The sequence below is a fragment of the Pristiophorus japonicus genome, chromosome 8 (assembly GCF_044704955.1).
Source record: "Pristiophorus japonicus isolate sPriJap1 chromosome 8, sPriJap1.hap1, whole genome shotgun sequence".
NCBI classification, from domain to species: Eukaryota; Metazoa; Chordata; class Chondrichthyes; family Pristiophoridae; genus Pristiophorus; species Pristiophorus japonicus.
The window spans coordinates 34,322,786-34,330,532 of NC_091984.1; the positions used below are offsets into that span (position 1 = coordinate 34,322,786).

At 44.3% G+C, this 7,747-nt stretch overlaps 1 protein-coding gene across 1 annotated transcript in view; it reads right to left on the reverse strand.

Moving 5' to 3' along the window:
* LOC139269116 (phospholipid phosphatase-related protein type 5-like) overlaps positions 1–4,451 on the reverse strand; it is a 210,581-nt gene extending 206,130 nt beyond the window's left edge. Inside the window, exon 1 of the mRNA XM_070888218.1 lies at positions 4,434–4,451. The gene's annotated coding sequence lies outside the window, so the exon portion shown is untranslated. The remainder of the gene's footprint in view (positions 1–4,433) is intronic.
* Positions 4,452–7,747: the final 3,296 nt, after the last annotated feature.

A 7,747-nucleotide genomic window follows, 5' to 3' on the forward strand; every position in this document is an offset into this window, starting at 1 on the left:
CCTATGCTGCCTCTGCAAGATCTTGCAAATCCATTGGCAGGATAGGCGCACCAACATCAGTGTTTTCGCTCAGGCCAACATCCCCAGCATCGAATTATTAACCATGCTCAATCAGCTCCAATGGATGGGTCACATCATCTGCACGCTGATACTAGAGTCCTAAAACAAGCGCTCTACTCAGAGCTCCGACACGGCAAGCAAGTCCCAGGTGGGCAGAGTAAATGCTTCAAGGCCATCTTCAAAGCCTCCTTGGAAAAAGTGCAACATCCCCACTGACACTTGGGAATCCCTGGCCCAAGACCGCTTGAGGAGGAGCATCTGGGAAGGCACCGAACACCTCGAGTCTCTTCGCCGGGAGCACGCGGAAGCCAAGTGCAAACAGCGGAAGGAGTGCACGACAACCCAAGCACCCCACCCACCCGCCCCTTCAACGACCGTCTGCCCCATCTGTGACAGAGACTGAAGGTCCCGCATTGGTCTCATCTGTCACCTAAGAACTCATATTAGTGTGGAAGCAAGTAATCCTTGACTCCGAGCCTAAGAAGAGGAAGAATTTATCAATTCACCTGTCCAATTCCAGAGAGAAAGCGGCATGCTATAGACAAAGCCAAATTCCTCAGAGCTGCTCCCGCTCCACCACCGTAACTGCGGTGAAATGAAGAAGAAACCTCATTTACAAGCGGAAACAGGATTTCTGCCTCGCTTCTGGCCAAGTTACAATTGTGGAGCAAGAGCAGCTTCAAGGAATTTCCAGGCCAAAGTGGTTACGGAAACATTCCAGTTGTCACAAACTTTTATTTCTGATGTAATCATTTTTTATTTCATAAATATATTTCTCAGTGAGAAAACTGGAACTCACACACATGCACACACAATATGTAACAATGAATATATTTACATTCAACAATCAATACATTCTATTTTCACTTGTGTGTCTATACTTGAGTAAGAGATTTACAAATGCATTTTTAAATAACATTGCAGAAAGTTTCCCACTGGTGCTGTTTTATCTGCTCATTTTGTGGGCAACCTGTGGACATTACTTGGAATTGATTGAACCAGGTCTTAAAAATGGGAGATTAACATGAATAAGCATGCTGCAACATAAACTACTGGCTAAGAGGAACAGGAGTACTCCTTCAGGCCCCTCAAGGAATGGCTGGGCCTCTGCAGCTCCAGGCTCCTCACCCACGAAACAACCTGAATCCCACCCCCAACCCATCCCCCGTGACTTGACTGGGCGTCGGCAGGTAGGCAGCTGTCTGGCAGGGCACAAATGAGGCCCAGGAGTTCAGATAGTCCCAACACCAAACTGATGTGGGCTGAGTTTGACGGTTGCCTGGCTCACACTCGCCCCAAACCCGGTCCCAGTTACAATCCTCTCCATAGAGTTAGCCTAGTTTTATGGGTTTCTAGTGGGGCTCCTGCCCATGCTGGGGAGCTCACCACAGGGGAAATGGGTGACTCTGCTCAGGACTCTGGTGGCTTCATTGGCCTAAATAAAAGCATTTTGCTCCTCAAGGTACTAACAGAATGGCCCAGATTTTGCTGCAAAAATAATGGTGTGTGAACGTTGCATGCCATTATTAACGTGCAAATCAGTCAGCAACTTGTGGTGAGGATGAGATCCCGTGAATTGTGAATCGCCACAAGTTGCTGGATAGTTTGCGCTGTTCCGCTGTTAGCTTTGTGAAAACGGCATCTTGCCCTGAAAATCCCTGTGATTTTTATGAAGTTGCTGCATTTGCACATTAATTAGCCATTACACTCACCACAAAAAAGTAAATATAGTAATTAACAGCCTAAAGACACTTTTAACATGATAATTGCTAATGACTGCCAATCAACCTCTCTTGCCCAGACAGTAAACAATGCAAAGTGTGGTGAGCCACCTTCTTGAACTGCAACAGTCCTTGTGGTGAAGGTACTCCCATAGAGCTGTTAGGGAGGGAGTTTCAGGATTTTCACTCAGCGACGATGAAGAAACAGCCATATAATTCCAAGTCAGGATAGTGTGTGACTTGGAGGGTAACCTGGAGATGGTGGTGTTTCCATGCATCTGCTGTATGGAAACACCACTTCTCCACACGCTCCCCATAACCCCTTATCCCCTTATCATTTAAGAAGAAGGTAGAGGTCACTGGTTTGGGAGGTGCTGTCGAAGAAGCCTTGGCGAGTTGCTGTAGTGCATCTTGTAAATGGTACACACTGCAGTTACAGCGTACTGGTGGTGGAGAGGGTGAATGTTTAAGGTGGTGGATGGGGTGTCAATCAAATGAGATGATTTGTCCCGGTTGGTGTTGGATTCTTGAGTGTTGTTGGAGCTGCAATATTCCAGGCAAGTGGAGAGTATTCCATCACACTCCTGACTTGTGCCTTGTAGATGGTGGAAAGGCTTTGGGGAGTCAGGAGGTGAGTCACTCACAGCAGAATACCCAGCCTCTGACCTGCTCTTGTTGCCACAGTATTTATGTGGCTAGTCCAGTTAAGTTTCTGGTCAATGGTAACCTCCAGGATGTTGATGGTGAGATATTCGGTGATGGTAATGCCGTTGAATGCCAAGGGGCGATGGTTAGACTCTCCTTTTTTGGAGATAGTCATTGCCCGACACTTGTGAGGTGCGAATGTTATTTGCCACTTTTCAGACTGTTTTCCAGGTCTTGCTGTATGCGAGCATGGACTGCTTCATTATCTGAAAAGTGGCGAATGGAACTGAACATTGTGCAATTATCAGTGAACATCCTCACTTCTGACATTATGATGGAGGGAAGGTCATTAATGAAGCTGCTGAAGATGGTTGGGCTTATGACTCTGCCCTGAGGAATTCCTGCAGCAATGTCCTGGGGCTGGGATGATTGACCTCCAACACCACAACCATCTTTCTTTGTGCTAGGTATGACTCCAGCCAATGGAAAGTTTTCCTCCTGATTCCTATTGACTTCAATTTTACTAGTGTTCCTTGATGCCACACTCGGTCAAATGCTGCCTTGATGTCAAGGGCAGTCATTCTCACCTCACTTCTGGTATTCAGCTCTTTTGTCCATGTCGAGTCGAGTGGTCATGGTGGAACCCAAACTGAGCATCGGTGAGCACATTATTGGTGAGTAAGTGGCGCTTGATGGCACTGTTAACGACACTTTCCATCACTTTGCTGATGATTGAGAGTAGACTGATGGGGCGGTAATTGGCCAGATTGAATTTAAAATAATAAGAACATAAGAACTAGGAACAGGAGTCGGCCTTATGGCCCCTGAAACCTACTCCGCCTTTCAATAAGATCATGGCTGATCTGATCATGGACTCAGCTCCACTTCTCCACACGCTCCCCATAACCCCTTATCCCCTTATCATTTAAGAAACTGTCTATTTCTGTCTTAAATTTATTCAATATCCCAGCTTCTACAGCTCTCTGAGGCAGCAAATTCCACAGATTTACAACTCTCATTTCCCAGAAATTTCTCCTCATCTCTGTTTTAAATGGGCGGCCCCTTATTCTAAGATCATGCCCTCTAGTTCTTGTCTCCCCCATCAGTGGAAACATCCTCTCTGGATCCAACTTGTCAAATCCCCTCATAATCTTTTATGTTTCGATAAGATCATCTCTCATTCTTCTGAATTCCAATGAGTAGAGGCCCAACCTACTCAACCTTTCCTCATAAGTCAGCCCCCTCATCCCCGGAATCAACTGAGTGAATCTTCTCTCAACTGCCTCCAAAGCAAGTATATTCTTTTGGAAATGTGGAAACTAAAACTGCATGCAGTATTCCAGGTGTGGCCTCAACAATACCTTATATAGCTGTAGCAAGACTTCCCTGCTTTTATACTCCATCCCCTTTGCAATAAAGGTCAAGATAGAGGCATATCCAAGAAAGAGGCATACAAATTAGCCAGAAAAAGCAGCAGACCTGAGAACTGGGAGAAATTTAGAATTCAGCAAAGGAGGACAAAGGGTTTAATTAGGAGATGGAAAATAGAGTATGAGAGGAATCTTGCAGGGAACATAAAAACTGACTGCAAAAACTTCTATAGCTATGTTAAAAGAAAAAGGTTAGTGTAGACAAACGTAGGTCTCTTGCAGTCAGAATCAGGTGAATTTATAATGGGGAACAAAGAAATGGCAGATCAATTGAACAAATACTTTGATTCTGTCTTCACTGAGGAAGATACAAATAACCTTCCGAAAATACTCGGGGTCCGAGGGTCTAGCGAGAAGGAGGAACTGAAGGGAATCCTTATTAGTCAGGAAATTGTGTTAGGGAAATTGATGGGATTGAAGGCCGATAAATCCCCAGGGCCTGATACTTAAGTAAGTGTCCCTAGAAATAGTGGATGCATTGGTGATCATTTTCCAACATTCTATTGACTCTGGATCAATTCCTATGGACTGGAGGGTAGCTAATGTAACACCACTTTTTAAAAAAGGAGGGAGAGAGAAAACAGGGAATTATAGACCAGTTAGCCTGACATCGGTGGTGGGAAAAATGTTGGAATCAATTATTAAAGATGAAATAGCTGAGCATTTGGAAAGCAGTGACAGGATCGGTCCAAGTCAGCATGGATTTATGAAAGCGAAATCATGCTTAACAAATCCTCTAGAATTTTTTGAGGATGTAAATAGTAGAATGGACAAGGGAGAACCAGTGGATGTGGTGTATTTGGACATTCAAAAGGCTTTTGACAAGGTCCAACACAAGAGATTAGTGTGTAAAGTTAAAGCACATGGTATTGGGGGTAATGTATTGACGTGGATAGAGAACTGGTTTGCAGACAGGAAGCAGAGAGTCAGAATAAATGGGTCCTTTTCAGAATGGCAGGCAGTGACTAGTGGGTGCCGCAGGGTTCAGTGCTAGGACCCCAGCTATTTACAATATACATTAATGATTTAGATGAAGGAATTGAATGTAATATCTCCAAGTTTGCAGGTGAAGAAGGCAAATGGCATGTTGGCCTTCATAGCTAGAGGATTTGAGAATAGGAGCAGGGAGGTCTTACTGCAGTTGTACAGGGCCTTGGTGAGGCCACACCTGGAATATTGTGTGTAGCTTTGGTCTCCTAATCTGAGGAAGGATGTTCTTGTTATTGAGGAAATACAGCGAAGGTTCACCAGACTGATTCCCGGGATGGCAGGACTGACATATGAGGAGCGACTGGATCGACTGGGCTTGTATTCACTGGAGTTTAGAAGAATGAGAGGGGATCTCATAGAAACATATAAAATTCTGACAGGATTGGACAGGTTAGAGGCAGGAAGAATGTTCCCGATGCTGGGAAAGTCCAGAAGCAGGGATCACAGTCCAAGAATAAGGGGTAAGCCATTTAGGACCGAGATCAGGAGAAACTTCTTCACTCAGAGAGTTGTTAACCTGTGGAATTTTCTACCACAGAAAGTTGTTGAGGCCAGTTCGTTAGATATATTCAAAAGGGAGTTAGATATGGCACTTACGGATAGAGGGATCAAAGGGTATGGAGAGAAAGCAGGAAAGGGGTACGGATGTTGAATGATCAGCCATGATCTTATTGAATGGTGGTGCAGGCTCGAAGGGCCGAATTTCTATGTTTCTATGTCTCTATGTTTCTATATTATTGGCCTTCCTGATCACTTGCTGTACCTGTATACTACCCTTTTGTGCATCATGCACAAGTACCCCCAGATCCCGCTGTACTGCGGCACTTTTCAATCTTTCTCCATTTAAATAATAACTTGCTCTTTGATTTTTTCTGCCAAAGTGCATGACCTCACACTTTCCGACATTATACTCCTTCTGCCAAATTTTTGCCGCTCACTTAGCCTGTCTATGTCCTTTTGCTGATTTTTTGTGTCCTCCTCACACATTGCTTTTCCTCCCATCTTTGTATCGTCAGCAAACTTGGCTATATTACACTCAGTCCCTTCTTCCAAGTCATTAATATAGATTGTAAATAGTTGGGGTCCCAGCACTGATTCCTGCGGAACCCCACTAGTTACTGGTTGCTAACCAGAGAATGAACCATTTATCTCTGTTTTCTGTTAGTTAGCCAATCCTCTATCCATGCTAATATATTAACCCCAACTCCGTGAACTTTTATTTTGTGCAGTAACCTTTTATGTGGCACCTTGTCAAATGCCTTCTGGAAGTCCAAATACACCACATCCACTGGTTCCCCTTTATCCACCCTGTTCATTATATCCTCAAAGTACTTTTTGTGGACAGGACATACCTGGGCAATTTTCTAGGTTGTTAGATAGATGTAGCTGTGTTGTAGCTGCGCTGGAACCGCTTGGCTAGAGGCACGGCTTGTTCTGGAGCAAATGTCAAATTTTAAATTCTATTTTTTTCTTTCTGTTCCTCTCTGTCGCTTTTGACTCCCTCTCTTTGTTTTTATTTCTTTTTCTGTACCTGATTTGCCAGTGAATTCACTCACTCTAATTGAAGCTCGTTCTCAGCCCTTCCTCTGTTTACTTCTCAATCCTTAAATCTCTTTGGTTATGGGGATGCACTGCTTGTCACGTTGTTCACCAAGGTCCCAGATGCCTCGTTTCCCTCATTGCACCATTATCAGCTCACATTTCCAGCAACTTTGTGGCCAAAACTTTCTTAAACCTAAACGTGCATGAACTGGTCTAACTAACAGGACGCGTTGCAAGATACTCTGCTCCAGCAAAATCTGGGCCAATGCAACAATCAGGGAGAGCATTTCAATTGCTATATGACCTCTGTCAGTCTAGCCACCTGTTGTTTGCAGGTATTATTAGCATCCAGTGTAGCTACTGTGGCAGTGACACGAAATGTCCTGTATATCTTTACTGTTAATATTATTGCATCATTTGACTATATCTGCATGTATCTGTGGATAAAAGTGGGTGGGGATTTAGTGTCATGGCTTCTTGATTCATTTATCACCACTGCCCAACGACAGTCTTGCTAGAGAGGAACACCTGCCCTCTTCAATTAAAGGTCGATGGGTGTGGTAGCATTCCAGAGGTCATAATCCCACTATGGCAATAAATCTGGTAATTTGTAGGCTGGCAGCCAGGTCGGGCCTGCCAGATATATACCCCAATTCTGCCAAAGTGGAAAATGAAGGCTCATGCATGCTTAAGGAAGGCCAAGCCATTCATTTCAAATAAATGCCTTTTTGCGATTCTCTGTGTGTATATGTTTGATTGAGTTTAAGAGAGGTATGTTTAAATTTCCTTGTCCCAGTCATGTTTTTTAAAGTCTTGTTCAGCCTGTCAGTTTGTTCAAATTGCGTATCCAGTCGAAGCCATCATAGACACCAAACTCAAGAAAAATAGCTGGAGAACCCCCACCCCCCCAAAAAAAAACTGTATCATTCAACTCCATAATTGCTCCACATCCCAGTATAATCACTGGCCTAGACTTTCTGTTCCTCACCTCCCCCCCCCACCCCCCTCCAGCCCCATCCTGCCTGTTGATTAAAGAGCATCTCTGGGGAAGTGGTGTTCTTAAGGCATGTTGCAACATGGGTTGCTGGCAGCCTTTAAAAGAAAATTGGGGCTTCCGCTTCAAGCTGTGCTTTGACTGCTTGCATAGGTCCTCGTGCCATCAGAAGAACTGTACACATCTGTGTCAAACAAGTGGTCCTTGTGTCCAATGTTTAAAGGTTGCAAACTATGGGTGATATGTTGGAGAAAGTATTTATCTGATTTGCATCTCAGAATCATAAACCGCCTGGTCTTGCTGTTGGAAAATAGGGAAAAAGCACAAAAGGTGGAGAATGGCCAATCAAATCCCCAAGCACTTTT